This window comes from Oncorhynchus clarkii, chromosome 6, assembly GCF_045791955.1.
Source record: "Oncorhynchus clarkii lewisi isolate Uvic-CL-2024 chromosome 6, UVic_Ocla_1.0, whole genome shotgun sequence".
Lineage (NCBI taxonomy): Eukaryota > Metazoa > Chordata > Actinopteri > Salmoniformes > Salmonidae > Oncorhynchus > Oncorhynchus clarkii.
Window position 1 is genome coordinate 17,774,835 of NC_092152.1, and position 23,882 is coordinate 17,798,716.

At 41.9% G+C, this 23,882-nt stretch overlaps 1 pseudogene; it reads right to left on the reverse strand.

Annotated features, from left to right (window-relative positions):
* Positions 1-2,438: 2,438 nt before the first annotated feature.
* LOC139410694 (pescadillo homolog) lies at positions 2,439-23,876 on the reverse strand (annotated as a pseudogene).
* Positions 23,877-23,882: the final 6 nt, after the last annotated feature.

Genomic DNA, 23,882 nt, shown 5'->3' on the forward strand with positions numbered 1-23,882 from the left:
GGAGGGACTGGCCCCTAACCCACTGAGATCACAGCATCAGAGGGCAGTCCCTCGTCATTACCACCCACAGGTCAGGATAGTGGACCAAACTCAGCCCCCACCACATGCCTGATTTACCCAAAGCAGGCCAAGCCAGATGTACTGTGCTTTCACGTCATGGTTTCAGGACTTTTAAAATTGAACCTTAAGTTAAGAACAAATATTTTTTTACAATGATGGCCTACCACGACCAAACCCAGACGACACTGGGCCAATTGTGCGCCACCCTATGGACAGTGGCCTACAGCAATGAAGGGGATGCATAATCAGGCCAGCTCAGCACTGTGGAAAAGGCTACTTTGATAACAAGGCATCCTCAGCCTCTGTCCCCGCCACAGTCCTAATGATGTGGCATCAGATTCCACCCATTTGGTATCAGAGTTGGTCCGACGGTGCCACCACCAGCATATATGGAACCCAGAAGGCTGCCTTCTGTCATGCACAGACCGACACCAATAAATGATTTGGCTCCCAGTGAGTGGTACAGTGAATAGAAGGAATAGTCAGTAATGCATTACAATAGGACACTGACACAGGTATCTTAATCCAAAGGATCAGCACAACTTAAATCTTCATAATGGAGTCTTGAAAAGGTTATGTGACAAAAACGGTGAAAAGACATTAAGTTGACATGGGTACAGTTGAAGTCGGAAGTTTACATACACTCAGGTTGGAGACATTAAAACTAGTTTTTCAACCACTCCACAAATGTCTTGTTAACAAACTATACTTTTGGCAAGTCGGTTAGGACATCTACTTCGCACATGACAAGTGATTTTTCTAAAAATGGTTTATTTCACTTATCATTCACTGTATCACAATTCCAGTGGGTCAGAAGTTTCAACTTAGTGCATGTACTGTGCCTTTAAACAGCTTGGAAAATTCCAGAAAATGTAATGGCTTTATAAGCTTCTGATAGGCTAATTGACATCATTTGAGTCAATTGGAGGTGTACCTGTGGATGTATTTCAAGGCCTACCTTCAAACTCAGTACATCTTTGCTTGACGTCATGGGAAAATCAAAATAAATCAGCAAAGACCTCAGAAAAAAAAAATTGTAGACCTCCACAAAGTCTGGTTCATCATTGGGAGCAATTTCCAAACGCCTGAAGGTATCACATTCATCTGTACAAACAATAGTACATAAGTATAAACACCATGGGACCACGCAGCCGTCATACCGCTCAGGAAGGTGATGCGTTCTGTCTCCTAGAGATGAACGTACTTTGGTGCGAAAAGCGCAAATCAATCCCAGAACAGCAAAGGACCTTGTGAAGATGCTGGAGGAAACAGGTACAAAAGTATCTATATCCACAGTAAAACAAGTCCTATTTCGACATAACCTGAAAGGCCGCTCAGCATGGAAGAAGCGACTGCTCAAAAATCAGCCATAAAAAAGCCAGACTACGGATTGCAACTGAACATCGGGGACAAAGATCATACTTTTTGGAGAAATGTACTCTGGTCTGATGAAACAAAAATAGAACTGTTTGGCCATAATGACCATTGCTATGTTTGGAGGAAAAAGGGGGAGGCTTGCAAGCCGAAGAACACCATCCCAACCGTGAAGCACGGGGGTGGCAGCATAATTTTGTGGGGTACTTTGCGGCAGGAGAGACTGGAGCACTTCACAAAATAGATGGCTTCATGAGAGAGGAAAATGATTGTGGAAGGCTACCCGAAACATTTGACCCAAGTTAATCCATTTAAAGGCAATGCTACCATATACTAATTGAGTGTATGTAAACTTCTGACTCACTGGGAATGTGATGAAATAAATAAAAGCTGAAATCACTATTATTCTGACATTTCACATTCTTAAAATAAAAGTGGTGATCCTAACTGACCTAAGACAGGGAATTGTTACTTGGATTAATGTCAGGAATTGTGAAACTCAGTTTAAATTTATTTGGCTACGGTGTATGTAAACTTCCGACTTCAACTGTAACTTAGCGTTACCCTATGCATCGCTCCCTGCCCTCAAGTTCAAAGAAGTGGGTTACTTTAAACAAAAACTATTTATTGTAATTACACATCAAAGTAGTGTAGTGTCCTACTTTTTTTTAAGTATACAAAAAGTGTTGTTTTTTTGTTAAGTTAATTTCTCTGATGACAGGAGGGCTTGTGGTTTATGTTATTAGTCATTAACAGTAAATGGAGTACACAGAACCCCATTTAATAGATTAAAATAAGGTTAATCAGTGGTCAAATCTTTTTAGAGTACTGACCAGAATATCAGAGTTCACACAAATAAGAACAAAGCAGACATTCACCTCAACGTTTGACGAGGCAGGGTGGATAATATTTTGCAACAATGTGACTGCTCCAGTATTCCTTCCTGCCAACATACTTGACAAATGACACTAACATTGATCTCAATCTCCATGGGACCATTTTCCATAATAAACCCGTAAGTTTCATGAGACGTTAACCTTGTATGATTGACAACCATACAAATCAAAACCAGTCCTTGATGAATTTCCACTGTTAGGTGGCTACTGTTTCTTGGTCTTTTTCTGCTTCTTCTCTGCCTTGCTGGTGTCTTCGTGAGCCTTTCTCTTGGCAGCCAGTTTGTTTGCCTGCGAAGGGAAATCAGATTGAGTTAATGAACAGTGGAGTGACTGAAGAATTCATGGGTGTGCAACCAAGGTCACATGCTCTTTAAGGGATTTGATAGATTGTAAATGACTGTTTTATATTAGAGTTTTATAGCATTATATATTGTTTGTATGAATAGATAGTTTTATATCCTAAGAGATTAAAAGTACTGTTGGGAAATGTTGCCTCAATTGGTTTGGGGCACTGAGCAAATTTAAGGTCTGCTGGGCGCAAACTTGAACATTGTGAAAACTTCCGCCGCACATTTACTCTGAACAGAGGCAGTACCCACTTCAAGTTACAGTTAACAGTGGTCAAGTAGGCTACTGTGGCTATTTGATCATAATGTTGAAACAATGGAGAAAATAACTGTTCTATCATGCAGCCTACAGTAGCAGCCAATGTGTGGTGTTCAATGTAAGGCCTACAGTCCATGAGACTTAAAAAAAACAAAACATGCAGGGCTTGACATTAACCTGTTAATCCAGTTGTTCTTCAGACAAGGTAACTAAAGATGCTGTTGTGTTGTTTGATGCAAAAAAACAATGTTACAAAATAAAAATGCATAATTATTCCCATACCATTATTACTGAGAATCAGACAAATTAAGCTAACCCCTGCCTACTTAGAGTATTCAAGCTGGTCTCAAAATACAACACTGCCCCTTTGAGGGAAAAAAGCTATTAATTTGACTTACCTGACAAAGACGGCTAGAAACGCACACGTTTTGTGCTCTTGTAGGAAGCAACCACTCCCCCATCGTTGACAACAAAGTATCTATAAATGGGCTAATAACTCACTGACTAGCAAAACATATGAACAATGGTGCACACGTGGCTACATGTAGCTCTCACCTTGATCTCAAAACAAACACATCTACTCATGACTGCTCATGCTATAAACACAGTCCAGTTCAATGTAAATGGTACAGATCCATATATGGCAATTTGCATATGGCCCTACTGCAGCTCTGATTGAATATGGCGCACCGGTTTGTGTAGAGTACGGACCGGAGCCATGCCTGTCAATGCAATAGAATCCTACTCCAATGCGCTCTGCCTACAAGAAAATCTCTCGCACAGTTAGTTTTGCATACTAAGTCTTGCATAGTTCATTTTGTTTCGGTAGATTACATTGAAAGTGGCTAATATTGCATTGATTCTAGCACAATTCCCACAGAACAGCAAAACACTATCAACGTTAACTATCCTTTCTAGAGAATTCTATAAAGTTCAGTGAAGTCCAATCTTGTGCTTATCTGCACGGGCTGATATTTCTTCTACACGACCGTCTGAGAGGTTCAAACTCTATGGACTGCAGGAATGTGTACTCCCAATAACACAAAACCTCTCCTTACTGATCAGGCCTGTGATATGAACAGAGCAGCACAGAGAAATCCTGGTTGATGGAAAAGTACATCTTTGTGGAAGGGGTGAGAGATAAGGGTAAAAGTGGACACTGCACTGTATTGAATGTGTGTATTCAGCTGTTACATCTTCGTTGAGTAAACATTTGAATCGTCACTTGGAGTTTGGGCTCTTTTTCTTGATAAATATGCAACTCGATCGGTTAGCTGTGCTGTGCAGGCTACACAGAAGTAGCACAGCTGGTAGGAGAAACCACTTGAGTCGCACAAATGGAATATGTTGCGGATAAAGTTTGTAATTACACAATTTCATGTGTCCAATATCAAAAGACCTGCTTCGCTGTACTGAGAGTGAAGCTGTTTCTAAAATGACTGTTTTTTTTTAGCCTTTATTCATGTTTTTCCGTAGCACCCAAACTGCAGAACAAGCAATTAGGAAGTCTATTGTGGGTGGGGTAAGTTTCTCAAAACAATGTGAAATCTCTAAACCAGCATGGCTACCACAGCATTCTGCCATCCCATCTGGTTTGCACTTAGTGGGACTGTCATTTGTTTTTCAACAGGATAATGACCCAACACAACTCCAGGCTGTGTAAGGGAAATTTGACCAAGATGGAGAGAGATGGAGTGCTGGATCAGATGACCTGGCCTCCACAATTACCCCGATCTCAACCAAATCGAGATGATTTGGGATGAGTTCGACTGCAGAGTGAAGGAAAAGCAGCCAACAAGTGCTCAGCACATGTCGGAACTCCTTCAAGACCTTTGGAAAAGCAATCCAGGTGAAGCTGGTTGAAATAATGCTAAGAGTGTGCAAAGCTGTCATCAAGGCAAAGGGTAGCCACTTTGAAGAATCTCAAATAAAATATCTTTTGATTTGTTTAACACTGTCTACTACATGATTCCAAGTGTTATTTCATAGTTTTGATGTCTTCATTATTATTCTACAATGTAGAAAATAGTCCAAATACATTTGACTGGTACTCTACATAAAAGAAAAAGAGGGATTTGGTAAAAAAAAAAAGAAGAAGGAATTGACCAATTCTATTAGAAGGGGCTATCGTTTTAGAGTTCATGCTTTCCAGGGCACAGCTATTCAAACCCTGTTAAACATTCCTACAGCTCAATAGGTGGGTACTAGAGGTCGAACGATTATGTTTTTTCAATGCCGATGCTGATTATTGGAGGACCATAAAAAGCCGATACCGATTAAAACGGCCAATTTATTTATTTAATATATATTTATTTAATATATATAATGACAACTACAACAATACTGAATGAACAATGAACACTTAACATAATAAATAAATAAAATCTATTTAGTCTCATAAATAATGAAACATGCTCAATTTGGTTTAAATAATGCAAAAACACAGTGATGGAGAAGAAAATAAAAGCTCAATATGTGCCATGTAAAAAAGCTAACATTTAAGTTCCTTGCTCAGAACATATGAAAGCTGGTGGTTCAATATTCCCAGTTAAGAAGTTTAACATTGTAGTTATTATAGGAATTATGACGCAATGACTATTTCTCTCTATACCATTTGTATTTCATATACCTTTGACTATTGGATGTTCTAATAGGCACTTTAGTATTGCCAGCCTTATCTCAGGAGTTGATGGGCTTGAAGTCATAAACAGCACTGAGTCAAGCATTGCTAAGAGCTGCTGGCAAACGCAGTAAAGTTTGAATGAATGCTTACGAGCCGGCTGCTGCCTACCACCGCTCAGTTAGACTGCTCTATCAAATCATAGAATTAATTATAATAAACACAGAAATACGAGCCGTTGGTAATTAATATGGTCAAATCTGTAAACTATCATTTCGAAAACAAAATGTTTATTCTTTCAGTGAAATACGGAACCATTAGGAATCTTATCGAACGGGCGGCAACCCTAAGTCTAAATATTGCTGTTGCACAACCGTCAATGTTATGTCATAATTATGTACAATTCTGGCAATTTAGTTCACAATGAGCCAGGCTCATTGAAACTTTAGAGTGTTTTCTATCCAAATCTACCAGTTATATGCATATCATATCTTCTGGGCCCCGAGTAGCAGGCCGTTTCATTTGGGCATGCTTTTCATCCAAAATTCCGAATGCTGCCCCCTACCCTAGAGAGGTTAATATGGCTGTGAGACTGGCTGTTCCCAAGGCGACAGTACTGATGGGTCCGACAGTTACATGTCGTGTCTATCTATTCATCTACACCCACGTACAGACTGGAGATGGAACGCAGCGAGGGAGGCTGGTGAGTTGCAATGTCAGTTAGGCAGGTGTGGAGTGGAGGGTACTCACCTCTCGTGTCGTCCTCTTCTTGCCAAACATGATCTTGTCGTACAGGTACTTCTCCTTTTTCTTCATCATCATGATTGCCAGACGCTTCTCCTCTGCCTTCTCCTCCTTCTCTAGTCGAACCTTGTTCCCCACGGAACCAGTTTCCCAGGGGTCACCTTCACCACCAGAGTCTGCTGGGGCAGGACAGGAGAGATACATCTTAGAGTGTCCCCAAAATGGCAGCCTATTCCCTATAGTGCACTATGCTTAAATATAACGATGTTATTTTATGTTGGATGAAACAGGCCATTCAGATGGTCAATCGTGTAGATACTGCTAGGATTCTCTCACCTTGCCCTGGTATCGCTGATCCTCCATCTTTTTCAGATTCTTCTCCTCAGTCAAATCTTCATCGTCCACCTCATCGTTGTCCTCTTCATCATCATCATTCCCCTCCTCCTCCTCTTGTACTGATTGTAACAAAAACAAAAAGAATGTTGAATATTTGAGTTATACACAACATTCATCATGCAGGCCCAACAGAAACATGTGAACTAGATGTTGACCGATTAAATCGGAATGGCCGATTAATTAGGGCCGCTTTCAAGTTTTCATAACAATCGGAAATCGTTATTTTTGGACACCGATTTTAAAAAATTAATAATTAACACCTTTATTTAACTAGGCAAGTCAGTTAAGAACAAATTCTTATTTACAATGACGGTGGGTTAACTGCCTTGTCCAGGGGCAGAACGACAGATTTTTACCTTGTCCGCTCGGGGATTCAACCTTCAACCTTATTCAACCTGCAACCTTACGGTTAATTAGTCCAATGCTCTAACCACCTGATTATATTGCACTCCACGGGGAGCCTGCCTGTTACGCGAATGCAGTAAGAAGCCAAGGTAAGTTGCTAGCTAGCATTAAACTTCTCTTGCGTTCTGTGCAACAGAGTCAGGGTATATGCAGCAGCTTGGGCCGCCTGGCTCATTGCAAACTGTGTGAAGACTATTTATTCCTAACAAAGACAGCCAACTGGGGGATGATTTAACAAAAGCGCATTTGTGAAAAAAGCACAATCGCTGCACGACTGTACCTAACAATAAACATCAATGCCTTTCTGAAAATCAATACACAGAAGTATATATTTTTAAACCTGCATATTTAGCTAAAATAAATCTGGTTCTGTATTTCACTGAAATAATAAATGTTTTGTTTTCGAGATGAAAGTTTCCGGATTTGACCATATTAATGAACCAAGGCTCGTATTTATGTGTGTTATTATGTTATGTTATACTATATGATTTGGCGTAGTGGTTAAGGGAGCTGTACCGCAACGCCAGCTGTGCCATCAGAGACTCTGGGTTCGCGCCCAGTCTCTGTCGTAACCGGGAGGTCCGTGGGGCGTTGCACAATTGGCCTAGCGTCGTCCGAGTTAGGGAGGGCTTGGCCAGTAGGGATGTCTTTGTCTCATCACGCACCAGCGACTCCTGTGGCAGGCCGGGTGCAGTGCGCACTAACCAAGGCTGCCAGGTGCACGGTGTTTCCTCCGAGACATTGGTGCAGCAAGCTTCTGGGTTGGATGCGCGCTGTGTTAAAAAGCAGTGCGGCTCGGTTGGGTTGTGTATCGGAGGACGCATGGCTTTCAACCTTCGTCTCTCCGAGCCCGTACAGGAGTTGTATCGATGAGACAAAACAATTGGATACCACAAAATTGGGGAGAAAAAGGGGTATATATATATTTTTTTAAGTATATGACTTGATAGAGCAATCTAACTGAGCGACGGTAGGCACCAGCAGGCTCGTAAGAATTCATTCAAACAGCAATTTTGTGCGTTTTGCCAGCAGCTCTTCACAATGCTTCAAGCATTGCGCTGTTTATGACTTCAAGCCTATCAACTCCCGAGATTAGGCTGGTGTAACCGATGTGAAATGGCTAGCTAGTTAGTGGGGTGCACGCTAATAGTGTTTCAAAAGTCACTCGCTCTGAGACTTGGAGTAGTTGTTCCCCTTGCTCTGCATGAGTAACGTTGCTTCGAGTGTGGCTTTTGTCGATGTGTTCCTGGTTCGAGCACAGGTAGGCGCGAGGAGAAGAACGGAAGCTACAGTGGGACAAAAAAGTATTTAGTCAGCCACCAATTGTGCAAGTTCTCCCACTTAATTTTCATCATAGGTACACTTCAACTATGACAGACAAAATTAGAAAAAAAATCCAGAAAATCACATTGTAAGATTTTTAATGAATTTATTTGCAAATTATGGTGGAAAATAAGTATTTGGTCACCTACAAACAAGCAAGATTTCTGGCTCTCACAGACCTGTAACTTCTTCTTTAAGAGGCTCCTCTGTCCTCCACTCGTTACCTGTATTAATGGCACCTGTTTGAACTTGTTATCAGTATAAAAGACACCTGTCCACAACCTCAAACAGTCACACTCCAAACTCCACTATGGCCAAGACCAAAGAGCTGTCAAAGGACATCAGAAACAAAATTGTAGACCTTCACCAGGCTGGGAAGACTGAATCTGCAATAGGTAAGCAGCTTGGTTTGAAGAAATCAACTATGGGAGCAATTATTAGGAAATGGAAGACATACAAGACCACTGATAATCTCCCTCGATCTGGGGCTCCACGCAAGATCTCACCCCGTGGGGTCAAAATGATCACAAGAACGGTGAGCAAAAATCCCAGAACCACACAGGGGGACCTAGTGAATGACAGGAGGAGACCATCCGCCACCTCATCAGGAGCATGCCCAGGCGTTGTAGGGAGGTCATACAGACACGTGGAGGCCACACACACTACTGAGCCTCATTTTGACTTGTTTTAAGGACATTACATCAAAGTTGGATCAGCCTGTAGTGTGGTTTTCCACTTTAATTTTGAGTGTGACTCCAAATCCAGACCTCCATGGGTTGATAAATTTGATTTCCATTGATCATTTTTGTGTGATTTTGTTGTCAGCACATTCAACTATGTAAAGAAAAAAGTATTTAATAAGAATATTTCATTCATTCAGATCTAGGATGTGTTATTTTAGTGTTCCCTTTATTTTTTTGAGCAGTGTATATTTTTTAATCAATAATAATAATAATGTTTTCATTTTTTTTCCCTCAATTCTTTGGGGGAGGGGGGGTGGTGGTGTGTGTTTGAATACCATTTTGGTATTTTGTATATATAGTTATTTGTTTCAAAATGTATGCCTTCACCAATTTGGCCACATGGGTACATTTTGGCTTACTTGTGTGGGACACCTGGGTGACTTCATGATAAATGTCATGTAGCACACTCATTTTGGAAGTTATCATTCTGAAACTTTGCACAAGTACTGTTGCCCTCTTATATTTTTCACTGAAATTGTCCCCATCATCCTATCTTAATGTTTGTTATATCTTGTTCATTTTAAAGATGATACAAAAATAAAAAAAAGTTTCATTGTTTTAAACCAGATCTATTGTGCTATATTCTCCTACATTCAATTGACATGTACACAAACTTCAGAGTGTTTTCTTTCAAATGCTACCAAGAATATGCATATCCTTGGTTCTGTGCCTGACCTACAGGCTGTTAGATTTGAGTATGTCTTCAGGCAGAAATTGCACAAAGTAGGGGGGAGCTGTAAGAGGTTAAAAGGAACCACCAGCTTTCATATGTTCTCATGTTCTGAGCAAGGAACTTAAATGTTAGCTTTCTTACATGGCACATATTTCACTTTTACTTTCTTCTCCAACACTTTGTTTTTGCATTATTTAAACCAAATTGAACATGTACCATTATTTATTTGAGGCTAAATTGATTTTATTGATGTATTATATTAAGTTCAAATAGGTGTTCATTCAGTATTGTTGTAATTGTCATTATTACAAATACATTATTATTATTATTATTTTTTTAAATCGGCAGATTAATCGGTATCGGTGTTGAAAAATCATAATCGGTCGACCTCTAATGTGAACATTCATCATGCAGGCCCAACATAAACATGTGAAGCCATGGAGAGGCTCAGCTCTTACCGTGCTTCTCGCCACGCTGCAGGGCCATGAGCTTCAGCTTCTCCGGGGGCACATAGTCACCGTCCTTCTCCTCCACAAAGGGTGACAAGTGGGGCGGCAGCGTCACCCCCAGGAAGTAGTCCTCCACGGGCAGGCGCATCTTGGCGTTGACCGAGTCAAACACCCACTGGGGCTGGATGTAGTACCTGGAACAGAAGACGACCACCAGTTAGTTACACACCAGCCGGTCTCCTTTACGGACAAGGTTTCTACATAGACATATCAAACTTGGTTCAAATAATAGTTGTCTTCTTTCAGATACTTTTCTGGAGTACCAGATGGGTGTGGTTTGCACCTTTGGGATATGTATGCCCAGTCAGTCGAGTCAACCCACCTTTGAATGTAACATTTCAAAGTTCCATGAAGATTGGAGTCCATTTACACATTAGCAAGTTGTGGATGTGTTGTATGTACATCACACTACAGTCGAATATAATCACAACAGCCAAATGAATGAATGTGGGCAGGAGTTAGCAGGCCCATAATAGAGGCATTATGTACCCTATGTACAGCTAAGCTCTATGAAGCGACATAAAGGAAGAGGACATGGTCTGTCACGCGTGACTCTGAACCCCCCCCCCCCCCCCTGATAACAGGGGTCTTTTGAGTGACCAGAGCAGGAAGAGCCCTCTCAAAGGGGGCATTGTGGGGATGAGCTGAGCCCATCTCTGGGGGGGGGGGGGGGCTGAAAGAGAATGCAAACAGAAAGCCTCTGGTCCCTTGGGTCTGTAAGTAGCCTTGGAAAATAGCTTGGCTGAAAATACATTTGTTGATTTGAAAGAGGGGTTGGGTTGTATCAGGGCCGACATTATGGGCAGCCCTTAGGGGGCCCATCCGTACCTCCTTGACCGTCCAAATAAAATATTGGCCAAGAAACGGAGACATATTAATCTCAGTTAAAGCATCCGAGCGAGCGAAATCAAGATATTTTCTACCGTTTGAATTTGTCGGCTTTAAGCCTATGTATTTTACCTAGTTGACGGTGGAAGATAGGCCTACTGCTGCATCTGAGTTCTACACTCATTTCTGGATCAGTGTATCAATGTCCATATGGCAGAGGTTAGTGCTCTCGCCATAGTTGAATTTTAACTTTAATATGTTTATCATTTTACTTCAGATATTTATGGATTAACCACGTGCAGATTATTTTGAGAAATGAAAACATTATTGAAATTAACTGTTCCATGAAATACGCATAAAAAAAATGTATCAACTGGCACCCAGATCGGTAGAAATTGTAGGAAAAATTGTAAACTCCCCCCAAACTTGAAACACACAAGCTGCCTATGTTCTCCACTATTACATTTATTTAAAAAAAATTAAAAAAAATGTAAAATGCACAAATGCGTGCGCACATAAAATGTCCCTTGAAAAAAAACACGCCCCCGAAAGAAAATGCCCGTACAACTGATTCGTTCTGGCGCTGGATCTGGGTTGTATGCAGTTTTGTTTCTTCATAAAGATCATTCCTAGATTTGTATGAATTGCAAGACATTTGCAACGGCTGTAACGACTGCAAATATTGGTAGATCCAGCAGGCCTGTTCACCTGTTGATGTACTGCTTGTCTATGTCGGGCCTGTCCACAATCTGATGGGTAATGGTCTCATCAGTCACGTCGTAGGTACCACCGATGCAGAGGGACTTGTCCCATGACACCTCAGCACCAAAACACCTGTCAGACAGAGAGAGAGAGATCAATAAAAATAAACGATGGATCACTTCACTCTGCATCAAAGCTCTTCTTTGAGGTGCGGTGTAGCATGGAACCAGTCCCTAAAACCTTCAGCTTGCGTTTGGCCTGCTTTTACTTCACAAGGTGCAATAACATTATTGAGCAGCCCAGACTGGCTGGGGTGTGTGCAATGATTTATAGATACACAGGGCCAATACGGCCTACCGGTGGCTTCAAAGCCTCTCAATGGCCAATACATAGCATCACCAATCCAGGGTTTATAGACATCATTGGGTGTGTGTGGTGGTGGGCTGGTTCTCACCTCAGGATAAAAGCCAGCGACTCTCTGGGAACTTCCCTGTTCAGGAAGAACTTGAGCCCCTCAAAAAGCCTATTCTGAGCCTCCTGCTCTTTCTGCTCCTTCTCTCTGGCCTCCATGTTCTCTAGGTCCTCCTGAAGAGACAAGGGGTGGGTGGGGGGGGGGGGGGGGGGTGAACGGAGATGGGGAAAGCAGTTGGTGGGATGGGATTGGTTTCTTCATGTTGTTTACAAACCTCATCCCTTAAAAACATAGGTGTGCTCCCCAGTCTTAAGCCTCAGGTGTGCTTCAGTTTACGCCTAGCCAAACTCAGCTAGGTGAACTGAACAAGCGTGCTTGCATACTCCCTTAATATCTTTGCTTGAAAAATGAGAAAATAAGCAGCAATTGTACCATTTGTCCATCTTGAGACATTAAAATAGTCAAGAAATCAGTAATTAAATGTTTGTCACGCAATTTTACATCTAAGACGTTTGGAGTATTTCTCAAGTAAAAAATTGTGGATGAAAAGGATTCGTCTCTCGTTGTATGACTAACACTTTATTTTTTTTATTTTTTTTTTATTTCACCTTTATTTAACCAGGTAGGCTAGTTGAGAACAAGTTCTCATTTGCAACTGCGACCTGGCCAAGATAAGGCATAGCAGTGTGAACAGACAACACAGAGTTACACATGGAGTAAACAATTAACAAGTCAATAACACAGTAGAAAAAAGGGGAGTCTATATATACATTGTGTGCAAAAGGCATGAGAAGGTAGGCAAATAATTACAATTATGCAGATTAACACTGGAGTGATAAATGATCAGATGGTTATGTACAGGTAGAGATATTGGTGTGCAAAAGAGCAGAAAAATAAATAAATAAAAACAGTATGGGGATGAGGTAGGTGAAAATGGGTGGGCTATTTACCAATAGACTATGTACAGCTGCAGCGATCGGTTAGCTGCTCAGATAGCAGATGTTTGAAGTTGGTGAGGGAGATAAAAGTCTCCAACTTCAGCGATTTTTGCAATTCGTTCCAGTCACAGGCAGCAGAGAACTGGAATGAAAGGCGGCCAAATGAGGTGTTGGCTTTAGGGATGATCAGTGAGATACACCTGCTGGAGCGCGTGCTACGGATGGGTGTTGCCATCGTAACCAGTGAACTGAGATAAGGCGGAGCTTTACCTAGCATGGACTTGTAGATGACCTGGAGCCAGTGGGTCTGGCGACGAATATGTAGCGAGGGCCAGCCGACTAGAGCATACAAGTCGCAGTGGTGGGTGGTATAAGGGGCTTTAGTGACAAAACGGATGGCACTGTGATAAACTGCATCCAGTTTGCTGAGTAGAGTGTTGGAAGCAATTTTGTAGATGACATCGCCGAAGTCGAGGATCGGTAGGATAGTCAGTTTTACTAGGGTAAGTTTGGCGGCGTGAGTGAAGGAGGCTTTGTTGCGGAATAGAAAGCCGACTCTTGATTTGATTTTCGATTGGAGATGTTTGATATGGGTCTGGAAGGAGAGTTTAGAGTCTAGCCAGACACCTAGGTACTTATAGATGTCCACATATTCAAGGTCGGAACCATCCAGGGTGGTGATGCTGGTCAGGCGTGCGGGTGCGGGCAGCGAACGGTTGAAAAGCATGCATTTGGTTTTACTAGCGTTTAAGAGCAGTTGGAGGCCACGGAAGGAGTGCTGTATGGCATTGAAGCTCGTTTGGAGGTTAGATAGCACAGTGTCCAAGGACGGGCCGGAAGTATATAGAATGGTGTCGTCTGCGTAGAGGTGGATCAGGGAATCGCCCGCAGCATGAGAAACATCATTGATATATACAGAGAAAAGAGTCGGCCCGAGAATTGAACCCTGTGGCACCCCCATAGAGACTGCCAGAGGACCGGACAGCATGCCCTCCGATTTGACACACTGAACTCTGTCTGCAAAGTAATTGGTGAACCAGGCAAGGCAGTCATCCGAAAAACCGAGGCTACTGAGTCTGCCGATAAGAATACGGTGATTGACAGAGTCGAAAGTCTTGGCAAGGTCTATGAAGACGGCTGCACAGTACTGTCTTTTATCGATGGCGGTTATGATATCGTTTAGTACCTTGAGCGTGGCTGAGGTACACCCGTGACCGGCTCGGAAACCAGATTGCACAGCGGAGAAGTGAAGTGAAGAATCCCTACTGTTTGCCAATCACAGATAAAGGGGTGTAGATTTCGGCTTCTGAACTTCGGCTTGCCTCAAGGAAAAATTTGTGCACGAACACCCGAAAAAACCCTTGCCGAAGAATATATGCACAAACTGTTCCAAACTGTTTTGGATGGTGACCGAAATCAGCTTGCAGGCACACGGCCCGCCACAAGGAGTTGTTAGAGCTTAAATGGGACAAGAAAATCTCAGCCGGCCAAACCCTCCCCTAACCTGGACAACACTTGGCCAATTGTGCACCGCCTCATGGGTTTCCCGGTCACGGCTCGCTGTAACACAGTCTGGTATCGAACCTGGGGCTGTAGTGACAACTCAAGCACTGCAATGCAGTGCCTTAGACCACTGCGCCACTTGGGAGGCCCTGACAGCTCTTTTCATTGTTTTGTCTACAACATATCTTTATTAGCCTGTACTTAGCCTATGTAATTGTAAAATATAGACCTTGTAGCTGTCTTAAGGCCATGAAATGAGATGATTGTGGACTACAGGAAAAAGAGGACCGAGCACACCCCCACTCTCATCGACAGGGCTGCAGTGGAGCAGGTTGAGAGCTTCAAGTTCCTTGGTGTACACATCAACAAACTAACATGGTCCAAGCACACCAAGACAGTCGTGAAGAGGGCACAACAAAAACCTATTCCCCCTCAGGAGACTGAAAAGGTTTGGCATGGGTCCTCAGATCCTCAAAAGGTTTTACAGCTGCACCATCCTGACTGGTTGCATCACTACCTGGTATGACAACTGCTCGGCCTCCGACTGCATGGCGCTACAGAGTGTTTACTGCTTCGGGCGAACATGCCTAGATTGGCGTTTAGCAATACCGTGGCGCAAACTCAAACTTCCAAAGGGTGATTTTGCTTCAGATGGTGAAAAAGTTGCCGTATTACCAGATTTGATAGCCACCTGTCTACGGCACAACTTGCACCGGACATTGCTCAGTCAAACCACTACCAAATAAGTGAACCCTTTTTATCAATCATTTCTTCGTTGGAAGCTTCTCCTTCTCCATGGCTATCACTGCCACTGTTTTCACCTACATCACTCATTTTGTGGTTAAGTGGCTACTCTCTCACTCGAGGTGCTAAGTGGTTTTTAGAGGGCGTATACCTCTCCACGTGCATATTGTCAATTCGCCGCATGTTCCTGCTACGCCAGAGGTGAAATTGACATTATCGAAAATTAATCTAAATATGTTTTATATCGTTATTGAGGGAAGTAATTCTCGATAATTATTGATATTGATTTATCGCCCAGCCCTACTGTACACCCTCATCTTGAGAAACCAAATCTGTCCAACAGGAGCTCAAACAGGTAGACATACATAATACAAGCACTTGGCCCCCAGTACCATACAATTATCCAATTGGCAATTACAAAACTGGTTCTACAACACAATTTCCACATTGGAGAGCATAGGTGATGAGCAGCGCTTATGGTGGGTCTTCGCCACAGTAATAATTCATTTTAACAACAAATTCCAAATGCAAGCTTCATTAGTAAGTTATCAATGTCAAGCAATTGTTACATACCAAAAGACCAATAGGCCTATGCTAGTAATTGTTGCCCCATTGCTTGTGAGCTAGCAAAGTAACAGTTAAGGTTGGTGATTACATTTTTTTGGAGACACACACACCATGGTAAGCCTCTCTCCCTACAATTTGACATTTGCGCTGCACCCAATCCTATAGCTGTACAGCAAATCAATCTGTTCGCTAGCACACCCGACCTGTGTTGATTGACAAGTTTGCTGGTCCAGAGTGCCAAGTGTGTGTTTCACTAGCCAATCTGTTGCAGCTGTTTTTTTGTGGTTTTTTGCAAAGGCGATGCTGCAGCTACTGTCTCTTGCTGAGTGTAGCGTAATCCACGAAGACCCAGAAAACGAGTGACAAAAGATTACAAACCCTGGCCAGATAATTTTAAGTCATCAGACATTAAGTCAAGTCTCAAGTTAAAGTTGTGACTCAAGTCAGACTTGAGTCCACATCTCGATCTCCCCACAACTGTCCCAGAGTCGGTTTGGAATAGGCTATTTCTTTCTCGAGAAGCTGACCAACATAATAGGTCAACTTTTCAACAATGGGGAGAGTTGATTGACATAGGCTATTGATTTTGCTGTTCATTACTCACCTTGTTGCCTAAGGAAAATTAAATGTGGACAGTTGTTTTAACGTTTTCAAAGTGCACATCAGAAGTTAAGGCATCCTCAACTTGCATGTTCTGTAAATATGAATTACCATAATCTAAATGAGATTGTCATTCTGAGCACCGTGGGTGGACACCCTGATCAGGTTACTCACCCAATGCATACGGGTCCGGCAGACTTCTCAAATGTCCGGGAAATTAAAAATGTTGCCGGTCAAATGTCCGGTGACAAATTTCGAACAGAAACCCTGGTTCACAGGTAGCCATTGTTATGTAAATTAAACTGAAAAGTACCCAGGCCCTTGTCTTGGCTCCAGGTTAGAGCAGGTCCGCAGGAGCCATGGCCCAGAGAGACACACGTGACAGTCCGCGTAGATGGAAACTGAAAAACACCAAGCTAAATTTTCAAAGAAAATGCACCATAATAAGGTGAATCCTTGGTGGAGCTTTTCCAATCAGCTCGAGTAATAATTTAAATGCCTAGTATACAATACAATTGGCAGGAATGAGCCCTTCTCTGTAGACCGAACATTTGACCGGCAACATTTTTAAGTACATCAACATCAAATACAGGATGACTTTTGTATAACTATCCATTCAAGATGAGTGGAGGCTACAAATACTTCCTCCACCTACATCCTGAAGATTTTGCAAAGAAAGTGATTTCTAAATGGAAACAATGAAATGTGACCGTGGGACGCATTGGTTCTAACACACCCCTGACCACCTGGTAGCCAGTTTATTCAGTGTGTCATCTTACCCCGTCAGCAGGGAACTGGTCGAGCTGGTTCTCCTCCTCCTCCGCGGTGGCAACCACGCACGCCAAGCTGGCACTCAGGGCAGACAGTTTCTGTAGAGAGCATGAAACCCACCTGATCAGTTTTCCTCACACACCGCTTCAAAACTACACATCTCTACTGACAGAGTAGCATCAAGGTAGGGCAGGTAGCCCACAACAATGAAGAGAGGGCTGGCTGTCCCTCATCAAGCTAATATAACTTCTATCCATTTATTTGTATCAATACATAAGTGATGAAAGGCCCACCTCCAAGTAGCTCTCAGAGTCCATGGCGTAGTCCTCCTCGTGTTCGGCCTTCAGCTCCGACTCAGCTTTGCTATCCAGCTGGAGGGAGGGTTGTGGTTAGCAACAGCTCCGACACACAACAATTAGCAGGCCAATGATCTCTGTATATTACTAGACTATATACAGTTGAAGTCTGAGGTTTACTTACACCTTAGACAAATGCATTTGAACTCAGTTTGTCACAATTCCTGACATTAATCCTAGTAAAAAATGCCAGTCTTAGGTCAGTTAGGATCAACACTTTATTTAAAGTGCAGTTGCTACGGCACTTGCAAATCGTAGTCTGGCTTTTTCATGGCGGTTTTGGAGCAGTGGCTTCTTTCTTGCCGAGCGGCCTTTCAGGTTATGTCGATATAGGACTCGTTTTAATGTGGATATAGATACTTTTGTGCCTGTTTCCTCCAGCATCTTCACATGGTCCTTTCCTGTTGTTCTGGGATTGATTTGCACTTTTCACACCAAAGTACGTTCATCTCTAGGAGACAGAGCGCGTCGCCATACCTGAGCGGTATGATGGCTGCGTGGTCCCATGGTGTTTATACATGGGTACTATTGTTTGTACAGATGAACACCCTTACCTTCAGGCGTTTGGACATTTCTCCCAAGGATGAACCTTTGTGGAGGAGGTCTACAATTTTTTTCTGAGGTCTTGGCTGATTTCTTTTGATTTTCCCATGATGTCAAGCAAAGAGGCACTGAGTTTGAAGGTAGGCCTTGAAATACATCCACAGGCACACCTCCAATTGACTCAAATTTTGTCAATTAGCCTATCAGAAGCTTATAAAGCCATGACATCATTTTCTGGAATTTTCCAAGCTGTTGAAAGGCACAGTCAACTTAGTGCATGTAAACTTCTGACTCACTGGAATTGTAATACAGTGAATTATACGTGAAATAATCTGTCTGTAAACAATTGTTGGAAAAATTACTTGTGTCATGCACAAAGTAGATGTCCTAACCGACTTGCCAAAACTATAGTTTGTTAACAAGAAATTTGTGGAGTGGTAGAAAAACGAGTTAATGACCCCAACCTAAGTATGTAAACTTCCGACTTCAACTGTACGTTCATCAACAGAAGGAACATCGTGATAAAAAAAGCACTGCTTATGATGTGCGATGGCTGAAGTGGTTCTCCGGGATTGTATTTATTAGTGCACACTGTAGCAAAACGTTTTGCAAGAGGATAACAAAAACAAGCATTTGTCATTGGACAGGTTACTCCTTGTTTCAGTCTGTTTTCTTCCCTTGGTGCCTAATGAACACAACCCAGGTTTAGGCCAAGTGCTGGGTTACCTTGGGTGGGTAGACCAGGTTAAGTGTCTGGTAGAGGCGGACGTTGATGAAGCCAAAGAGGGTGGTGTACATCTCCGTGAAGGTAGCCATTACTCTATAGTCCACATCTGTTGGGTGCTGCGGGACATAGGACAGACAGATTATTATTAGTCTGAACGCTTGTATTGTAAAGTCAATGTTGAGGCCCCATCAACCACATGTCAAGCTACTTTAATTTAAAGACAATTAACAGCATCAACGTAAAGTATTTAACCCCCCATGGTCGATGTCTGCGCCCCGTGGAAATAGAACTAGCAAAACTTTAAAAATTCCCCATAAAAATCTCAGTTTAAGCTAGAAATATTTTTTTATCACAAAATTGTATGTAACGTCCAAACGATTTGGCCTATAAACTATTTTGACTCCTCTATGGAAGAGGACTCGCACGAACACAATGGTGTTCTCAGTTTTGTGGTGATCTCCCAGAAGCGACTTGTGACTCGTCTGATCTGCAAACGTTGGTGTATTGCACAATACTTCCCCAACTCCAGAGCTCATGCTTTCTGAGGATGTAAGTGATGTCTATTCTATCAAGCACTTTGAGAGCCTATTGTACACACACACTGAATGGGTTTTAAATGTTGTACAGTAAGCTTGGGCCCTGCTAGTCAAGCAGGATGTTAAGAGAGGAACAATCATAGCACTGCTGTACAGTTCTGCTACCATTGTAATCAAACTATTTCATATGGATCAGAAATTATCTAGGTTGAATTTGGTTATGAGTTACTTTCTTCACCAGCTTTTTGAAAGAGGTTGGAATCAAAGTATGATGCCATGGTACTTAAAATCGGATACCACCGTTCTATCATGTATTAGCATATTTATGTTAGGGAACGCCAACTCTATGAAGTGCGCAATAACAAAATTTGCCCCTGCACTCAAACAAAATGTCTTGAAACTTTGGCAAAAGGTAGTCTACAAAACTAAGTCCACGCTGTAACAGATTCTAGTTTTTGGAACAGAAAAGTGTATTGAAATCAAACGTTTCATCGATGAGAAATTTCCCAGAATGTTGGCCAACAGCCATCTGGCTCCATCTTTTCCCACTGGGCTTCCTCTCATCACCACATTTGGCGGTGAGTGGAAATGCCAAACGGATGCTTCAGATTTATACATCCAGTGAAACATCTGGCTCACAATGCTGTAAATTGGTTAATAAACCAATAACAAAGAGTGTTCTAAACCCCTCTGCCAATAACAGCTAGTTTTGCCCTCACTCACAGTCCTAGCAAAATTGTTGCTTGTGAAATAGTATTTTGCTAAAAAATAAATTTTGCCCAATTAAAAGGAAATCTATAACAGTAAAGTACTTAAATTGTTACCCAGAAATGATCTAACATAAAAATAGCTGCATTGGGTCGATTCTGGATCCTGTACTTTTTACCTTAACAATATCGACCTCTGTAAAAAAACGAACCTGCACTTGTAAGAAGATACTGTTGTGTATAATATTGCCACCACAGTTGACCAGGCTCTCTGAACTACAGTCTGCTTTCATTGTATTACAGAAAAACTTTGACCTGAAATAAGTATTGAATGCAGGTAAAACTAAGTACATGTTGTTCTCTAGAGCACATAAAAATAAAACTGATGATTTAAAAGATATGCACTTTGGATGATGTCCACATTGATTGTGTCCCTGCTTACAAATATCTGGGCATCTGGATAGATGAAAAGCTATCTTTCAAAAAGCATTTGATGAGTTAGATAAGCGGAGAATAAAAATGGGCTTCTATAGAAATAGATGTTGCCTCTCACCAAACAGTAGAAAACAGATTCAGCCACGTTCCTATCGGTCCGAGACTACGGCAACATCTATATGAATGCAACTGCCACTTCATTAAAGCCGCTAGGTGCAGTTTATCATAGCGCACTGCGCTTAATTATGGTGAAAATTTCAGTACTCATCACTGCATTCTCTACCAGAAAGTTGATTAGCGATCTGATGTAATGTAGGTTGATTCATTGCTATGTTTTCATTTATAAAGCCCCTTTACAAAAAAATCCCACTGTACCTAACATCATGACTAAACTTTAGACGTACGAGTTCACACCCCCGGTTTCGGGGATGGTTAACTCTGGAAATTCCTTTGGTCTCTACGGAGTTTGGTAAATCAGGTTTTAGCTCTTGCATCTTATTTGTGGAGCAATCTTCAAAATGTTCTTAAAATGTGATGTTCTGATGTCTCCAGGGTAATTCAGAAAGCTGATTGAGGGTCTTGTGAATGTGTGTTGAAGGACCATGTTGTTTCTGCTTGCATTTTGTATTTATATTGACGTGTGTATTTTCTGTAATTCAGGGATCATCTACGAAAGAGACATTGGTCTCAGTATGACTGCCTGATAAAATAATGTAGAAATAAAAAAAAGAGGCTTTTAACACAGGGACTGAATACATTTGAAATGGCTCTTTGAGCTGATGTGAGGTCACTCAGCACTTACATCATGGGCAAACTGGTAGGGCACGAGCCAGGTTATGAGCTGTCCAAGAACCTCTGCCTGATAGTAAATCCCCTTGATGGAGATGAAAACCTGCCAGGGAAAGCAAAACAAGGTCAAGGGTGCTGCGGACTACCAGTTATTCTCTTGCCAAATAGCATGCATCTCATTCAGACATATCCAATGTGGACTAGTAACCACAACAACAAAAATCAGTACAGTACCAGTCAAAAGTTTAGACACCAACTCATTGAAAGGTTTTACTTCATAATTACTATTTTCTATATTGTAAAATAATAGTGAAGACATCAAAACTATGAAATAACACATGGAATCACCAAAAAAAGTGTTAAAGCTGTCAAGGGAAAGGGTGGCAACATTGAAAATTCTGAAATATACTGTTTTGGTTACTACATGATTCCATATGTGTTATTTCATAGTTTTGATGTCTTCACTATTATTCTACAATGTAGAAAATGGTAAAAATCTATAAAAACCCTGGAATGAGTAGGTGTGTCCAATCTTTTGACTGGTACTGTACGTGTATATGAAGTTAAAATGACAATTCAATTTCAGATGCTATTGTACCTGTAACAGTCCGTATCATTACTTAATAAATCATGACTGCACTTTGTCTATCCACAACATGGAGATTTTCATTGAGGACCAACTCTTTATGTTAGTGAGGACACGTCTGTACTATTGTCCTTCTTACCTTCCGGAGAGAGCGAGATGTGACATATGTAGTTCATCCACTCCACGGTGAGACGTCGGCATAGCGTGATGGTCTGGACGTGGCACTTTCCCGTGCGGGCAAAGGTGGAGAACAGGAAGCACATGGAGAGGGCGTCATCTATATCACGGAGGGCATCAATGAATGTGGGGTACCTGGCACACAAATAGAGCCAACACAACACTCAGATATAAACACATGTAGGACATCCTTTACAAATGTTATACTGACATGAACCATAAACAGGGCACAACACAAGATCCTATTCGATTACGGTATTATTTTCTACAGGTAATTTATATGTTCAATACTGCCATCTGCTGTTTGCAGTTGGCGCTGCGGTGGATTGAGACCTCACCTCTCTTTGATGATGTGGTCCAGTTTGTAGCCAGGCTTGTTATCTCGCAGTCTCTCCACCGCTGTCCATTCTGCCTTTCCATAGACCTTCCTAAGTTTACGCACAAACACCTACCAGAGATGGAACAAGTGTTTGACTGAAAAATGTAAACAGTAAAAAACACAAAATGGAACAATATCTGTATCTCAGTCAAAACAATAGTCTAAAACATTACCTTGTACTCTCTAAATTTCCTAACGATGGGCTCGTGCAGGAGGAACCGGATGTCTTTAAGCAGATAGAATGTGCGGGGAGCTGTGGAACCTTTGTTCACCTTCTTCTTGTGCTTGGGTTCATGAGGGTAGATGCCCTTCAGAATGCACAGGCGTCTGTGTGGAACAGTGGATGAACATGCAGACGGTGAATTTGGCATTGCAGAAACTGACACCAGAGGCAACCATGCTATTATATCCACAGCCAGAACACAGGGCCTTATTCAATAGGCACCATAGGGAAGAAAACGGACTGAAACAGGGAGCAACAATAACACTAATAAATACGACCCAGGTTGTGGTGGGTCAGTAGTACTTAGTACCTGAAATCTGCCAGGCTCAGCTGCAGCTTCTTGCGGGCTTTGTTCCTTGTGATATAGTTGGTGGCAGAGCCCCTCTCATACTGAAACAAGACACATAGGTTTACAGTTACTCACAAAACATTTAGACTGACATGTGTGAGGTATTGGAGGAACGTATTACTAGAACACGTGTAACTAGACTTAAGAGTAAAAAGCTTGATGCTGGCAATGTTCTGCAAAACAATTGACTATTTAGTACCCTTTACAGCTTTTTTTATGCACTAAACAGGTGAATATGTAACAGCTAACGTTAACTAGCTAGCTGGGTTGAAAACACGCATCAACTGCACAAGATTCCAAGACTAGACGGAAATTGAAGTAACTTACTCACCTATTGTATCTAGCTAACGTTACATAAAAGTGTCTCACACTAGCTAGCGATATGTTATAGCTAGCTAGCTAAACCATTTCGGCGTGAACTCATAATTCCGTGCTCAGAGAAACAGCCTGAGCGAGCTTTCTAACTTCAGTACGTAGCTAACCAAATGGTTGGATAATTAATCTAACAAACAGTGACATCCTTACCTTCTTTTTCTGTAGACCCCCCATTTACAAAATATCTGTTCGTGTTATTCTGTAAATTACTTAGATTTGTAGGTATACTTCTGTAGACAATCATGTAAACACAAGCGCCAACAAAAAACACAGCGGGCTGTTGCAC